Source organism: Pristiophorus japonicus, unplaced genomic scaffold (assembly GCF_044704955.1).
Source record: "Pristiophorus japonicus isolate sPriJap1 unplaced genomic scaffold, sPriJap1.hap1 HAP1_SCAFFOLD_294, whole genome shotgun sequence".
NCBI classification, from domain to species: Eukaryota; Metazoa; Chordata; class Chondrichthyes; family Pristiophoridae; genus Pristiophorus; species Pristiophorus japonicus.
In genome coordinates this window covers 73,331-87,879 of record NW_027252713.1, presented here as the reverse complement: position 1 = coordinate 87,879, position 14,549 = coordinate 73,331, and the positions used below count along the sequence as shown (strand labels likewise).

Sequence of the window (14,549 nt, the reverse complement as noted above, 5' to 3'; positions counted from 1 at the left end):
CAAAATTGCGGTTACCACCCATCACAGGAAGGACGCGCTCCACTTCCTGTAGGGGCGGGTTCCAGGGCGCTACTAGAGCGAGTTGGTCAGCTCTACACAGCTGCTCCCCAGTGGCGGGCGGTGCAAAATGGGCAATTTCGACCCCTAACTTTTTTAAATAGTTAGAGAGAGCAAAACAAAGGTTGGAGCTCTCACATGGGGAAAACGCAAACCTAAAATAAAGATGCACAAACTTAAAAATGTTTTTAAAACATTTCTTAAAATGAACAAATCTCACACTGCACAAAATTAAAATTATTTTTCCAGGCTCTTAACTTTTGTTTAGCAGTCAATACACTGTTAAAGCCCCAATTATATCTAATCTCTTTGGATGGAACTTTTAATTTAACAGTGTACTTACTGCGGTAGAGCCGAAGTTTCCGTCTGTTTCAGTGATTTATGCGATTTCACTGATTTCTGTGGGGGTCAAGTGGAGGTGGGCACGGCACAGCCAGTTGTGGAGCTGTCATTGACAGACCCCAGCTTCGGGTTTCTGCATGTGCACCAAATCCAAAAGTTGTGGTCAGTTTCAAATTCAGGGCCAAAGTATATAAAGAGCCATACTTGGACATTGTTAGAAGCAATTAAAAAACATTTTTTTTTAATGTCATCATTTAAATGACACAGCCATTTTTTTCTGCAACTAATCAATCTCCCATGGTGTTGCACATGGGGAGTTGAGACCACTTCAGACTAAGCAGAGTTAGCGGGTGGGAAGATATTGAAGGCAGATGAGGAGAATAGAGGCAGATGGAAGGTGACTAAGGAGAGACAGAGGTGAGGGAGGAGAGTGAGCGGGGAGGAAAAAAGCAAGTCAGGTAAAGGGGAGTGAAGAGGGGGGGAAGAATGAGAGGAGAGCATAGAAGGTGAGGTGAGCAGTAGGGAGATGGAAAGAGGAGGGAGTGAAGAAAAAGTTGGATGGGGTTGAGGAGAGAGGAAATGATGGCGAAGACAGGGAAGGGAAAAGGAGAGGAGTGGGTCAGGAGACGAGGAAAGGAAGGGGTTGGCAAGAGGGGAGCGAAGAAGAGAAGGGAGGGGAAAGAGGATAAGAGGAGAGGAGAATAGACACTGAGGATGGTAGGGGATGGGGAGGGTAACGAGAAGGAAAGGAAGGTAGAGTGACGACAGTGCAGCTAGCTGCTACAGGGTTATGCAAAGAGGAGAGAAATGGGAAAGAAAGGAGGAGAAGAATTAGGTAGAGGAGAGGGTAAGGGGGTGGGGATGAGTTGGGAGAGGAAAGGGGAGAGGGAGGGGTAAAGATGTAAGGTGAGGAGAGAGTGGAAGGGGCAAGTGGGAGTTTAATTCAGTTTCATGGAGCTTAACTTTCATTCACGGTGCATCGGTGGTGTAGTTTGTGCAGCATGAAGAATAGGAGCATAGGGGGCCAAGATGGCCCCTTTTTTAAGAGCCAACGGGGTGGAAAGGAGTTACTGCTCAGTCAGGGGGAAGTGGCCGACAATTGGGACATTGCCCTCGTCATTTTTTCAGGCGGAGAAGGTGACCGCCCTGCCCGTGTTCTTGTCGGCAACCCCTTACCGCCCGGCGGTGACCCCTTATCACTCTGTGAGGGAAATTGCCCTACGGGAGCAGAGCAGACACCAGTCGGTGCCCCCAACAGATTTCCCCATCAGGAAGTTGCTGGGCAGCGCGTACACGCTTAAAGGGGAGGGCATTCTGCCACGGCTGCCATTTAATTTTAATTGTCGGCCGACTCTGAAGTCGGCCTGATAATGGCGACCACAGGTTCGGCCAGGCCGCCAACATGCAGCCCGTCACTCAATCTTGGGTGCCAGACCGCTGGCCTTGCCAAAGCCCTCCCTGGTGGCCCAGTCATGCCATTAAAGTGGCTGCAGAGCTTGCAGTGCCCCCCCACCCCCCTGCCCTTTAACTGATGACACTGCTCGCCTTCCACCCCGCTCCCAACCTACTTCCAGCCCCGCTGCTGCCCGAAACACTGCCCCAACACAAAAATAGGGCAAAATCACTCTTAATCACTGCCCCATCAAATGGAGAGGTAAATCATCAATTAAATCGGAATGTACACCCCATTTGGGGCAGAGGGTAATTTTGGCTCTAGATTTTTTCCGGGAGGAATATCAGCAACAAAGTTCTGCTTCAGAAAAGCAGGCACAATGATCACAGAGTTCTGCTATAGTAGGGGCTTGTAGCAAAAGATTTCTGCCTTTGCCAAGAAGGTTGGTCATTGTATGACTTTTGTTTGAAAGGAGTTTTATTAATTCTTTTTGGTATGTATTGATGCTTGGGGTCACGACACCAGCGGGGGGGGGGGGGGCACCACTGTCGGATGTCCTCGGGCTGTACACGTGTGTGCGGGTCCTGGTATATAAGAGTGAGCACCATGTCATGTGGGCACTTCAGGCACGAATAAAGTTAAACCAGGTTTGCACCTGAATGAGTTTACAGTAACAAGTCTTGCGAGTCATTATATACATTACATTTGGTGACGAGGTAACTTAAGAACCTTCGCATGCACAATGGGCACCATTGGAATTCTGGAGAGATTCGTGGATGGCAAGGATTGGGCGGATTTTATTGACCGCCTGGATCAGTATTTCGTGGCCAACAAAATGGAGGAAGCTGGTGATGCAGTTAGGCGCAGGACAGCTCACCGTTTGTGGTCCAAAAATTTATGGCCTCATAAAGAATCTTCTCTCACCTGCACGTCCAATGGACAAAGAGTATGGGGATATGTGCACTTTGGTGCGTGAACATCTCAAGCCAAAAGGGGATCATCTCAGACTATCACTTCTACACACATGTTCGTGCGGAGGGCCAGGATGTGTTGGGATTCATCGCCGACCTAACACGTCTGGTTGAGCCGTGTAAGTTTGGAAACGCATTGGAAGACATGCTGCGAGATTTTTTCATGATAGGCATCAACCATGATGTGATCCTTCACAAATCATTGGCTGCAGATACGCTGGATTTGAGCAAGGCCATCGCGACTGCCCAGGCATGCATGGTGACTGATGATAATTTAAGGCAGATATCATCGAAGAGTCAAAACTTCACGGCAAGTACTGTAAACAAGATTGTGTCGTCATCTGGCAGAGCTGCTTATGGCAGGGCCTACTCGACTGCTTATGTGAATCCTGTAGCTGCTCAAAGTCTGCCAACTGGTACGAATCTGATTTCACCTGTTGGCATTGTGGGGGCTATCATCAGCCTCATCAGTGTTGGTTTAAACAGTACATCTGTAAAGACTGTTCAAAAGTGGGACATCTTCAGCAAATGTGCCCACAACTGAGCAAGCGTACTGTTGCTCATCACATTGATGATGATGACCAGTCCAGTGCTGGCCCGGATATGCAACCCAACATACCCGAGGAGGAAGTGTATTCGTTCCTGACAAAGAGCCAACGAATAATGGTCAATGTGAAGCTGAATGGTGTGCCTGTATCAATGGAGCTGGACACGGTTGTGAGTCAGTTGATAATGAGCCAAAGGACATTCGACAAGCTGTAGGGCATTGAGGCTGTGAAGCCTAAGCTGAGTTCAGTCAATGCCAAGTTGTGTACTTACACTAAGGAACTCATACCGGTGATTGGCAGTGCAGTAATCAAGGTGTCATATGATGGCGTGGTTCACGATTTACCGTCGTCCCGGGCAATGGTCCACCGCTGTTCGGCAGGAATTGGCTCAAGAAAATCAAGTCAAACTGGAATGATATCAAAGCATTGTCCTCGGTGGATGACACTTCATGTGCTCAAGTGCTGAAGAAGTTTCTTTCTTTGTTTGAACTGGGCATTGGCAATTTTACTGGAGCCAAGGTGCAGATTCACCTGGATTCTGAGGCAAGACCTGTCTCACATAAAGCTCGGTCTGTTCTGTACATGATGAGGGAGAAGGTCGAAATTGAGCTTGACAGACTCCAACGTGAAGAGGTCATATCACCGGTCAAATTTAACGAATGAGCCAGTCCTATCGTTCCAGTGTTAAAGAATGATGGCACTGTCAGGATGTGTGGAGACTACAAGGTTACGATTAACCGATTTTTGAAACAGGATCAGTATCCACTACCGAAGGCTGATGATGTGTTCACCATGCTAGCTGGTGGAAAGTTGTTCACTGAACTGGATCTGATGTCGGCCTATATGACACAGGAGCTTGTTGACACTTGACACTTCAAAGAAACTCACCTGCATCAACACCTATAAATAACCGTTTGTCTACAACAGGTGTCTTTTTGGAATCCGTTCAGCTGCAGCCATATTTCAGAGGAACATGGAGAGTCTACTGAAGTCCGTTCCTAGAGCCGTCGTGTTTCAAGATGACATTCTGGTCACAGGTCGTGACACTGCTGAACATCTGAAAAATCTTGAAGTCCTACATCGTCTGGACAAAGTGGGACTCAGTCTGAAACATTCGAAGTGTGTCTTCATGGCAGCGGAAGTTGAATTCCTAGGGAGGAAAATTGCTGCTGATGGCATCAGGCCGACTGATTTGAAAACCAAGGCTATCAAAAATGCACCCAGACCTCAAAATGTGACTGAGCTGTGTTAATTCCTTGGGCTACTCAACTACTTTAGTAATTTCTTACCCAGATTGAGCACTTTATTAGAGCCACTGCACATGCTGCTCAGAAAAAGTGACAACTGGGTCTGGGGTTTATCTCAAGATAGAGCTTTTGAGAAAGCCAAGAATCTGCTCTGTTCGAACAAGCTGCTTGTTCACTATAATCCGTGTAAGTGTCTTGTATTGGCCTGTGATGCTTCATCATATGGGGTTGGCTGTGTGCTCCAACAAGCAAATGAGTCGGGTAAGCTACAACCTGTTGCGTATGCTTCAAAAAGTTTGACAAAGGCGGAAAGAGCTTACAGCATGGTAGAAAAAGAAGCTTTGGCCTGTGTGTATAGGGTCAAAAAAATGCATTAGTACCTGTTTAGTCTTCGTTTTGAACTCGAAACGGATCACAAGCCAGTCATTTCATTGTTTTCGGAAAACAAAGGTATTAATACCAATGCATTGTCCCGTATTCAGAGATGGGCGTTGATATTGTCTACCTATGATTATGTTATTTGTCATAGACCTGGCACTGAGAATTGAGCCGATGCACTGAGTCATCTGCTGTTGCCCACCCCTGAAGTGGAGACGCCTCAACCTGCAGATCTACTGTTAGTAATGGATGCTTTTGAGAGTGAAGGAACTCCCGTCACTGCTCAACAATTGAGGATCTGGACCAGCCATGACCCTATTTTATTGGTTGTGAAACGTGTGTCCTCAGGGGTGATTGGTCTGCAATACCTATGGAAATGTGTGATGAGACCAAACCTTACAACCGTCGCAAAGATGAACTATTCAGTCAGATGGAGCAATCATTATGCCTAACAAAGGCAGAGAAAAATTTGTACGTGACCTACATAGCACTCATCCTGGTATCGTCATGATGAAAGCCATTGCCAGGGCTCATGTTTTGTGGCCTGGAATTGACTCTGATCTGGAATCATGTGTGCATCAGTGCAATACTTGCATGCAGCTAAGTAAAGTACCAGCGGAATCTCCACTGAGTCATTGGTCATGGCCATCTAAACCATGGTCGAGGATACACATCGATTTTGCGGGCCCCTTCCTGGGAAAGATGTTTTTTGTTGTGGTGGATGCATATTCAAAGTGGATAGAGTGTGTCATTATGTCATCCAGCACGTCTACAGCTACCATTGAGAGTCTTCGTATCATGTTTGCTACTCGTGGTTTGCCTGACATTGTTGTGAACGATAACGGATCTTGCTTCACAAGTCTTGAGTTTCAAGAATTCATGAAACTCAATGGTATCAGACATGTAAGGTCTGCTCCATTCAAACCTGTGTCTAATGGTCAAGCAGAGCGTGCAGTTCAAACGATCAAGCAAAGCATGAAACATGTGACTCAGGGTTCACTGCAGACTTGTTTGTCATGTATATTGCTTAGTTACAGGACAAGACCTCACATGCTTACCGGGGTCTCTCCTGCTGAACTACTGATGAAGAGAAGTCTCAAGACCAAGTTTTCTCTTGTACATCCTGATTTGAATGATCATGTTGAAAACAGACGTCAAAATCAGCAATGGTATCATGATCGTGCTGCTGTGTCTGGTGACATCTCTGTCAACGATCCAGTTTATGTGCTGAATTATGGTCAAGGTCCAAAGTGGATCGTCGGTATTGTTACGGCCAAGGAGGGTAGCAGAGTGTTTATTGTTGTGCTTAAGAATGGGCAAAAATGCAGGGAACATGTTGATCAGATAAAACTGCAGCACACAGATGAACCGGAACCGGTTGAGGAAGATGCAGTCAGTGACCAACCAACCGATATTCATTCATCAGAAGACTCTGCTATCATTACTGAATCTGGACTTTCAGTCTCTGATAGGGTCATTACCACTCCCATCAGATCAGTTACTCAGCCTCCAGAACTGGAGTTGAACTGAGACGATCAACTCATGAGTGAAAAGCCCCAGACCGTCTTGAATTGTAAAGAGACTGATTCTAAGATCTTGAAGGGGGATGTTATGTATTGATGCTTGGGGACACTAGACACCAGGGGGCGCCACTGTCGGAGGTCATTGTGCTGTACGCGCGTGTGCGTGGGCCCTGTTATATAAGAGCGAGCACCATGTCACGTGGGCACCTTGGGCGCAAATAAAGTTGAACCAGGTTTGCACCTGAGTGAGTTTACAGTAACAAGTCTTGCGAGTCATTATATACATTACACTTTTGGTTCGCTTTTTTTCAGTCAGTCTCCGATGAGCAGGTTTTGCTGGTTTTCTTAGAGCATGGCTTCATTTGGAGTTTCAGTTTGTGCAGTTTGATGATTCTTTTTCTATTTTCAGGCTGAGTTGTACATTATCCTTACGACTTTTTCTAAAGCTGATTCTTCCACCTGCATGGTTCTCAAGATAGGTTTCTATATTTTTGTTTCAGGTGAAAGATGACATAATGTTAAGTCCATAGCACCACATATGGATGCAAATACTGTTGGAATGTTGAAACAACTCATCAATTTTAATATATAATTGATGACAACGATGTTCCCCTTGGGTAACTCCCTAGATTTATCCTTGTTGGATCAAGAAAAGGCGATCTAATGGAGGAATGTCTAGCAGAATTCGAGATGCTCTGCACACGTACACAAAATCTTTCTCCTTTTTGTAAAAGAGCAGGGGGTGAAACTAAGTCACGCCTCTGTTGCGGCATTGTCCCGGACACTGAAAAATGGTTTGCGTCTGCCAGTGCAAAATTCATTAGCTGGGCCCAGGGTTTGGAACACAGCGCTACGTGAGGCATTTCACACCTCTTTTAGGGTGTTAGGCCGGCTGAGCCACTGAAAATCCCGAGTTAAACAGCCGTCCTGGGAGCACCCTACATAGGCTTCCGTAGAGAAAAGAAAACCTGAAAAAAAAACACCGAAAACATTCCGAATTCATTACTGATGGGACCCCAACATAAATCGCAAAATTAAAAACTCACTCTTACCTGAAGTAGACATTTCTTCAGTCACTTCAGCCGGTACAGCTTGGAACAGCAGCTTTCATTGGTGTTCCCACTAGGACGTGCTATGGGGTGCTATGGAGCGGGCAGGATCCAAATTTCAAGCTGGTGTCGTAACCAGAGATGCTGCACACCGGCTCGCCTCTCCCAGGCAGTACTGCTCCGCAGCCCCGCAAACCTGGCACCCGAATGTACCGGCGGTGCACTGGAAGCTGCCCGCCCGGGTGCAAGTGCATTCCGTCAGCAAAAGACCAAAAATCCAGCCTCAGCTGTTTCATTGAATACAACTAAGGGAACACGAGACCCAATGTCCCCCAAGATGTAGTCTCCTGGGTAAGGCAAAAAAAATCATAGGCCATTTCAGTGAAAATATATTCTGGGATATTTCTCTTCGATCTCTCCACCGCCCCCCGCCGCCAAAGAGGTAGTGGAAAGCAACTTCCAGGAGATAACAATGACCACGATAGACAAAGAGGAGGTACTAAAAAGATTTTCAGTCCTCAAAGTAGAAAAGTCACTAGATCTGGATGGGATGCATCCTAGTTTACTGAGGGAAGTAAGGGTGGAAATTGCAGAGACTCCGGCCGCAATCTTCAAATCCTCCTTGGATATGGGGTGGTGCCAGAAAACTGAAGACTTGTATCTGTTACACCCCTGTTTTAAAAAATGGGATTGGGATTAACCCAGCAACTATAGATCAGTCAGCCCAACATTGGTGGTGGGGAAAATTATAGTGACAATAATCTGGGACCAAATTAATTGGTATTTGGAAAAGTATAGACTAATAAATGAAAGTCAGCGCGGATTTATTAAAGGCAAATCATGTTTGACTAACTTGATCGAGTTCTTTGATGAAGTAACAGAGAGGGTTGATAAGTGCAGTGCGGTTGATGTGTATATGGACTTTCAAAAGATATACATAATGGACTTGCTAGCAAAATTAAAGACCATGTCTGTGACTTCGGCAGTGCTCTAGGGGCGGGTCGACCGGGAAATTGACAACGTTTGACAGCAGGTCGGGACCCTGTGCCTGTCCCACATGTCGGGTCTGCCTGCGCTGATGCACTTGAGACACTTGACGCTGAGTAGCGCCCTTTGGCAAGGTGCTTGAGACAATTATTGGCATATTTAGAAGCCCTTAACAGTGGTACTTTACTCACCTTTTGACGTTAACAGCTCGCACACAGATTTCACGTTGCTCCTGGACCCCGTTTGTTCATCTGAGGCAGAGGTTGAGTGGCCATTGAAGCACATGATTGGTGACAGCATTAAAACTTGGATAAAACCTCACAATTTACACCTGTACACTTTCCAAACCCAGAGACGCTTTGGTTTCTCCCTTTGGAAGACAGATTGTACTTAATGCAGGTTGTAAGTCTTTGTAGCAAACTCTGTATCCAGTGTCACCTCATTGAAACAACCTCTGTCACCATTGATGGATCGCTTTTGTCATCCCATCTTCAACTGGTATCTACTCCATCAGGATGGAAACTGTAAGAGTGAAAAACCTTAATTAGGGGTAAAGTAATTCGGTGTAATTAAAATACAAAGTAAGAAAGGCAGAGAAAGGTTTAAAATGCATTTATGGTAGAATAGCTGAATTAGACAGAAACACGAAGGTCAGAGAAATTTTCTTCGGAAATAAGAACACCCACAAGATTTACGTGGACAGCTCACAGAAATAATGAGAGGAGGCCACGATGTTCCAGCCACATGAGATAACAGGGACAATGCCTCTTTTCAGCAGAGGGTAGCCATATGTCTGCCAAGGACATGAGTCTGAGAATTAGCCTGGGAAGACATTTCCAGAAATGTAACACATAATCTGTAGGCGGCTTTTCCCTAGCAACAGTCACCAGAACTGAATGTACCAATAGAATCATTAGAAATTACTGTAACCAATAACATTTATGTAACTGTACCACCCAATAAAATTGCTGTAATCTGTATTAACCAATGGCACACTACCCTGCGTAGTTCCACCATTTTGACTGTATCTGAACTGTATAAGAATGTAACTGCATAGCTTGTCCCATGAGAGAGGTGTTGAGAGCACTCAGTAATGGTACTGATGAGGCCGGATCTCCCTTGATTAATCAGGTTTTAATAAACAACTCTTTTCTCTATAAAAGACCTTTCCTGTGAATGTTATATTTTAATACTCCACAACAGAAACCAATTCCACCCTGTCACCTTGGCTCTCAAAATCTGACCACGATGAACCCCACCACCAGCATCACCAGCAGCACCAACAACAACACCAAACTTCGCTGCAATCACTTGATGCTGCACAGCACAGAGGGCATCAGTACCCGACCACATTGCTGCCCGGGATGCCAGGGATGGCCTAACCATGACCACATTTACTTCACTTGATGCTGCACACCCTGGCTTGCAACATGAAGCGCCAGGTTGGCACCACACCAACACCATGAAGCATTCCTACAATGTCCAAGCCATTCCTTTCACACTCATCACCATTGCGGGGCTTACTGTTATATCTCACCATTCACTGCAACTCACTAAGCCAAAGGTGCACACAAATCTGTCCAAGAAGGCAAAGTGTTAAAAATACAGATTTCAATGTTTGACTGCACTTTAACAGAAACTTTACATGAACATTGGCAAAAAGACACAAGTGCCTACCCTTGTGTGTTAGTTTGTCTGTTTGCGTGAGGGTGAGGGGTGACTAGTGAGATGGGGATGTGATAATGTAGATAGAGAGGGATGGGTGGAGGTCCAAGTTAAGTTGGTGTGAGTAAGGATGTGCAGGCGTAGGGTAGGGATGGCAGAGTGATGGGGATGAGGATGAGGTTGAGTGTGGCTTTGCAGTAACGTTTCGTGATCTACTAAGATCATTGAAAGGTTTGCGCCACTGCAGCCTGGTCCTCCTGTCGGCATCCCTACTTGTGCCCTTCTCTGCAATATGCAACCAGGCTGCGTTGGTCTCCTGGGGAGGTCTCTTCCGTCCATTGGAAGGGAAGAGAACCTCCCTGCGTGCTCTGACTCCCTCCATAAGCATATGGAGGGTGACGTGGGAGAGCCTGCGTGCAACTCTATACCTCTGTGCAGTGTTTGCAGCACCTCAGTGTTGTTGCACACTGACAGCACAGCTGTCAAAATTAATTTGTGCATGGTCCCTTTAAGAAAACAGCTGATGATGTGTCATCAATTGATGTCATCAGACCTGCTTCCTTTTAATTGACAGAATCTCGCTGAGCGGGCTTAACAAGCCCCATCAGAGGAAAGTCGTGTGGGAGGCCGGGATGGAGACAGCAGCGGGATCGGGACCCACCACCGATGTCGCCAACCCGGTCCCGCCGAGGTAGGCGAAATCACGGCCCATGAGTTTAAAAGGGGCAGCTGAGATACAAAATGAGCTAAGGGACAGAAAGCAGAGTGTATCGGTGAATGGTTGTTTTTCAGACTGGAGGGAAGTATACAGTGGTGTCCCCCAGGGCTCAGTATTCAGACCACTGCTCCTTTAATAATAATGACCCAGACTTTGGTATACAGGACATAGTTTCAAAGGTTGCAGATGACATGAAACTTGGAAATTTAATAAACAATGAGGAGGATCATGAGAGAGGCGGGAGTCGAGAGAGGGAGCGGCCGATAAAAGGCTCAGCAGTCCGGGGAGAGGCGGGAGTCGAGAGAGACGGTTGACGGGTGTTGAGAGAGACGGTTGAGAGAGGCGGGAGTTGAGAGAGACGGTTGAGAGAGGCGGGAGTTGAGAGAGACGGTTGACGGGTGTTGAGAGAGACGGTTGAGAGAGACGGTTGAGAGAGGCGGGAGTTGAGAGAGACGGTTGACGGGAGTTGAGAGAGGCGGGAGTTGAGAGAGACGGTTGAGAGAGGCGGGAGTTGAGAGAGACGGTTGACGGGAGTTGAGAGAGGCGGGAGTTGAGAGAGACGGTTGAGAGAGGCGGGAGTTGAGAGAGACGGTTGACGGGTGTCGAGAGAGACGGTTGACGGGAGTTGAGAGAGGCGGGAGTTGAGAGAGACGGTTGAGAGAGGCGGGAGTTGAGAGAGACGGTTGACGGGTGTTGAGAGAGACGGTTGAGAGAGGCGGGAGTTGAGAGAGACGGTTGACGGGTGTTGAGAGAGACGGTTGAGAGAGGCGGGAGTTGAGAGAGACGGTTGACGGGTGTCGAGAGAGACGGTTGACGGGAGTTGAGAGAGGCGGGAGTTGAGAGAGACGGTTGAGAGAGGCGGGAGTTGAGAGAGACGGTTGAGAGAGGCGGGAGTTGAGAGAGACGGTTGACGGGAGTTGAGAGAGACGGTTGAGAGAGGCGGGAGTTGAGAGAGACGGTTGACGGGAGTTGAGAGAGACGGTTGAGAGAGGCGGGAGTTGAGAGAGACGGTTGAGAGAGGCGGGAGTTGAGAGAGACGGTTGAGAGAGGCGGGAGTTGAGAGAGACGGTTGACGGGAGTTGAGAGAGACGGTTGAGAGAGGCGGGAGTTGAGAGAGACGGTTGACGGGAGTTGAGAGAGACGGTTGAGAGAGGCGGGAGTTGAGAGAGACGGTTGACGGGAGTTGAGAGAGACGGTTGAGAGAGGCGGGAGTTGAGAGAGACGGTTGAGAGAGGCGGGAGTTGAGAGAGACGGTTGAGAGAGACGGTTGAGAGAGGCGGGAGTTGAGAGAGACGGTTGACGGGTGTTGAGAGAGGCGGGAGTCGAGAGAGACGGTTGACGGGTGTTGAGAGAGACGGTTGAGAGGCGGGAGTTGAGAGAGGCGGGAGTCGAGAGAGACGGTTGACGGGTGTTGAGAGAGGCGGGAGTCGAGAGAGACGGTTGACGGGTGTTGAGAGAGACGGTTGAGAGAGGCGGGAGTTGAGAGAGACGGTTGACGGGAGTTGAGAGAGGCGGGAGTTGAGAGAGACGGTTGACGGGTGTTGAGAGAGACGGTTGAGAGGCGGGAGTTGAGAGAGGCGGGAGTTGAGACACGGGAGAGAGGCGGGAGTCGAGACACGGGAGAGACACGGGAGTTGAGACGCGGGAGAGAGGCGGGAGTTGAGACACGGGAGAGAGGCGGGAGTTGAGACACGGGAGTTGAGACACGGGAGAGAGGCGGGAGTTGAGACACGGGAGAGAGACGGGAGTTGAGACACGGGAGAGAGACGGGAGTTGAGACACGGGAGAGAGGCGGGAGTTGAGACACGGGAGAGAGACGGGAGTTGAGACACGGGAGAGAGACGGGAGTTGAGACACGGGAGAGAGACGGGAGTTGAGACGTACCGGTGCAGCTCCAGCTGAGAGAGAAGGCAAAAAAGAAGTAGAAAGAAATCAAAAGGTGACGTCACAGCCAACGTGGTAAGTGGTTGGCTGCTGATTGGTGAGTCGTTTTTCTTTTTCTTAGTCAGTAACTTTTAACATTGTTGTCGGCAATTTAAGTGTATCTAAGGGTTAAGTCATGGCAGGACAGCTTGCTCATGTGATATGCTCCTCCTGTACCATGTGGGAACACGGGGACAACACCAGTGTCCCTGACGACTACATGTGTGGGAAGTGTATCCACCTCCGGCTCCTGACGGTCCGTGTTGCGGAGTTGGAGCTGAGGGTGGATTCACTCTGGAGCATCCACGATGCTGAGAATGACATGAGTAGCACGTGGAGCGAGTTGGTCTTACCGCAGGAAAAGGGTCCACAGCCAGGTAGGGAATGGAAGACCAGCAGGAAGAGTAGTGCAAGGAAGGTAGTGCAGGGGTCCCCTGTGGTTATCCCACTGCAAAACAGATACTGCTTTGAGTGCTGTTGAGGGGGATGACTCATCAGGAGCGGGCAGCAGCAGCCAAGTTCATGGCACCGTGGCTGGCTCTGTTGCACAGGAGGGCAGGAAAAAGAGTGGGAGAGCGATAGTGATTGGGGATTCAATTGTAAGGGGAATAGATAGGCGTTTCTGCGGCCGCAACCGAGACTCCAAGATGGTATGTTGCCTCCCTGGTGCAAGAATCAAGGATGTCTCGGAGTGGGTACAGGACATTCTAAAAAGGGAGGGAGAACAGTCAGTTGTCGTGGTGCACGTTGGTACCAACAACATAGGTTAAAAAAAGGGATGAGGTCCTACGAAATTAATTTAAGGAGCTAGGAGCTAAATTAAAAAGTAGGACCTCAAAAGTAGTAATCTCGGGATTGCTACCTGTGCCACGTGCTAGTCAGAGTAGGAATCGCAGGATAGCTCAGATAAATACGTGGCTTCAGCAATGGTGCAGCAGGGAGGGATTCAAATTCCTGGGGCATTGGAACCAGTTCTGGGGGAGGTGGGACCAGTATAAACCGGACGGTCTGCACCTGGGCAGAATCGGAACCAATGTCCTCGGGGGAGTGTTTGCTAGTGTTGTTGGGGAGGAGTTAAACTAATATGGCAGGGGGATGGGAACCAATGCAGGGAGACAGAGGGAAACAAAAAGGAGGCAAAAGCAAAAGACAGAAAGGAGATGAGGAAAAGTGGAGGGCAGAGAAACCCAAGGCAAAGAACAAAAAGGGCCACTGTGCAGCAAAATTCTAAAAGAACAGAGGGTGTTAAAAAAACAAGCCTAAAGACTTTGTGTCTTAATGCAAGGAGTATCCACAATAAGGTGGATGAATTAATTGTGCAAATAGATGTTAACAAATATGATGTGATTGGGATTACGGAGACGTGGCTCCAGGATGATCAGGGCTGGGAACTCAACATCCAGGGATATTCAACATTCAGGAAGGATAGAATAAAAGGAAAAGGAGGTGGGGTAGCATTGCTGGTTAAGGAGGAGATTAAGGCAACAGTTAGGAAGGACATTAGCTTGGATGATGTGGAATCTATATGGGTAGAGCTGCAGAACACCAAAGGGTAAAACACGTTAGTGGGAGTTGTGTACAGACCTCCAAACAGCAGTAGTGATGTTGGGGAGGGCATCAAACAGGAAATTAGGGGTGCGTGCAATAAAGGTGCAGCAGTTATAATGGGTGACTTTAATATGCACATAGATTGGGCTAACCAAACTGGAAGCAATACAGTGGAGGAGGATTTCCTGGAGTGCATAAGG

General features: G+C 47.9%; 1 long non-coding RNA gene across 1 annotated transcript in view; it reads right to left on the bottom strand.

The window, feature by feature from the left end:
- Positions 1–9,015, bottom strand: part of LOC139248775 (uncharacterized) — a 170,970-nt gene extending 161,955 nt beyond the window's left edge. The window contains exon 1 of the long non-coding RNA XR_011591069.1: positions 8,687–9,015. This is a non-coding gene — a long non-coding RNA (uncharacterized lncRNA). The remainder of the gene's footprint in view (positions 1–8,686) is intronic.
- Between the last annotated feature and the right edge of the window lie 5,534 nt (positions 9,016–14,549).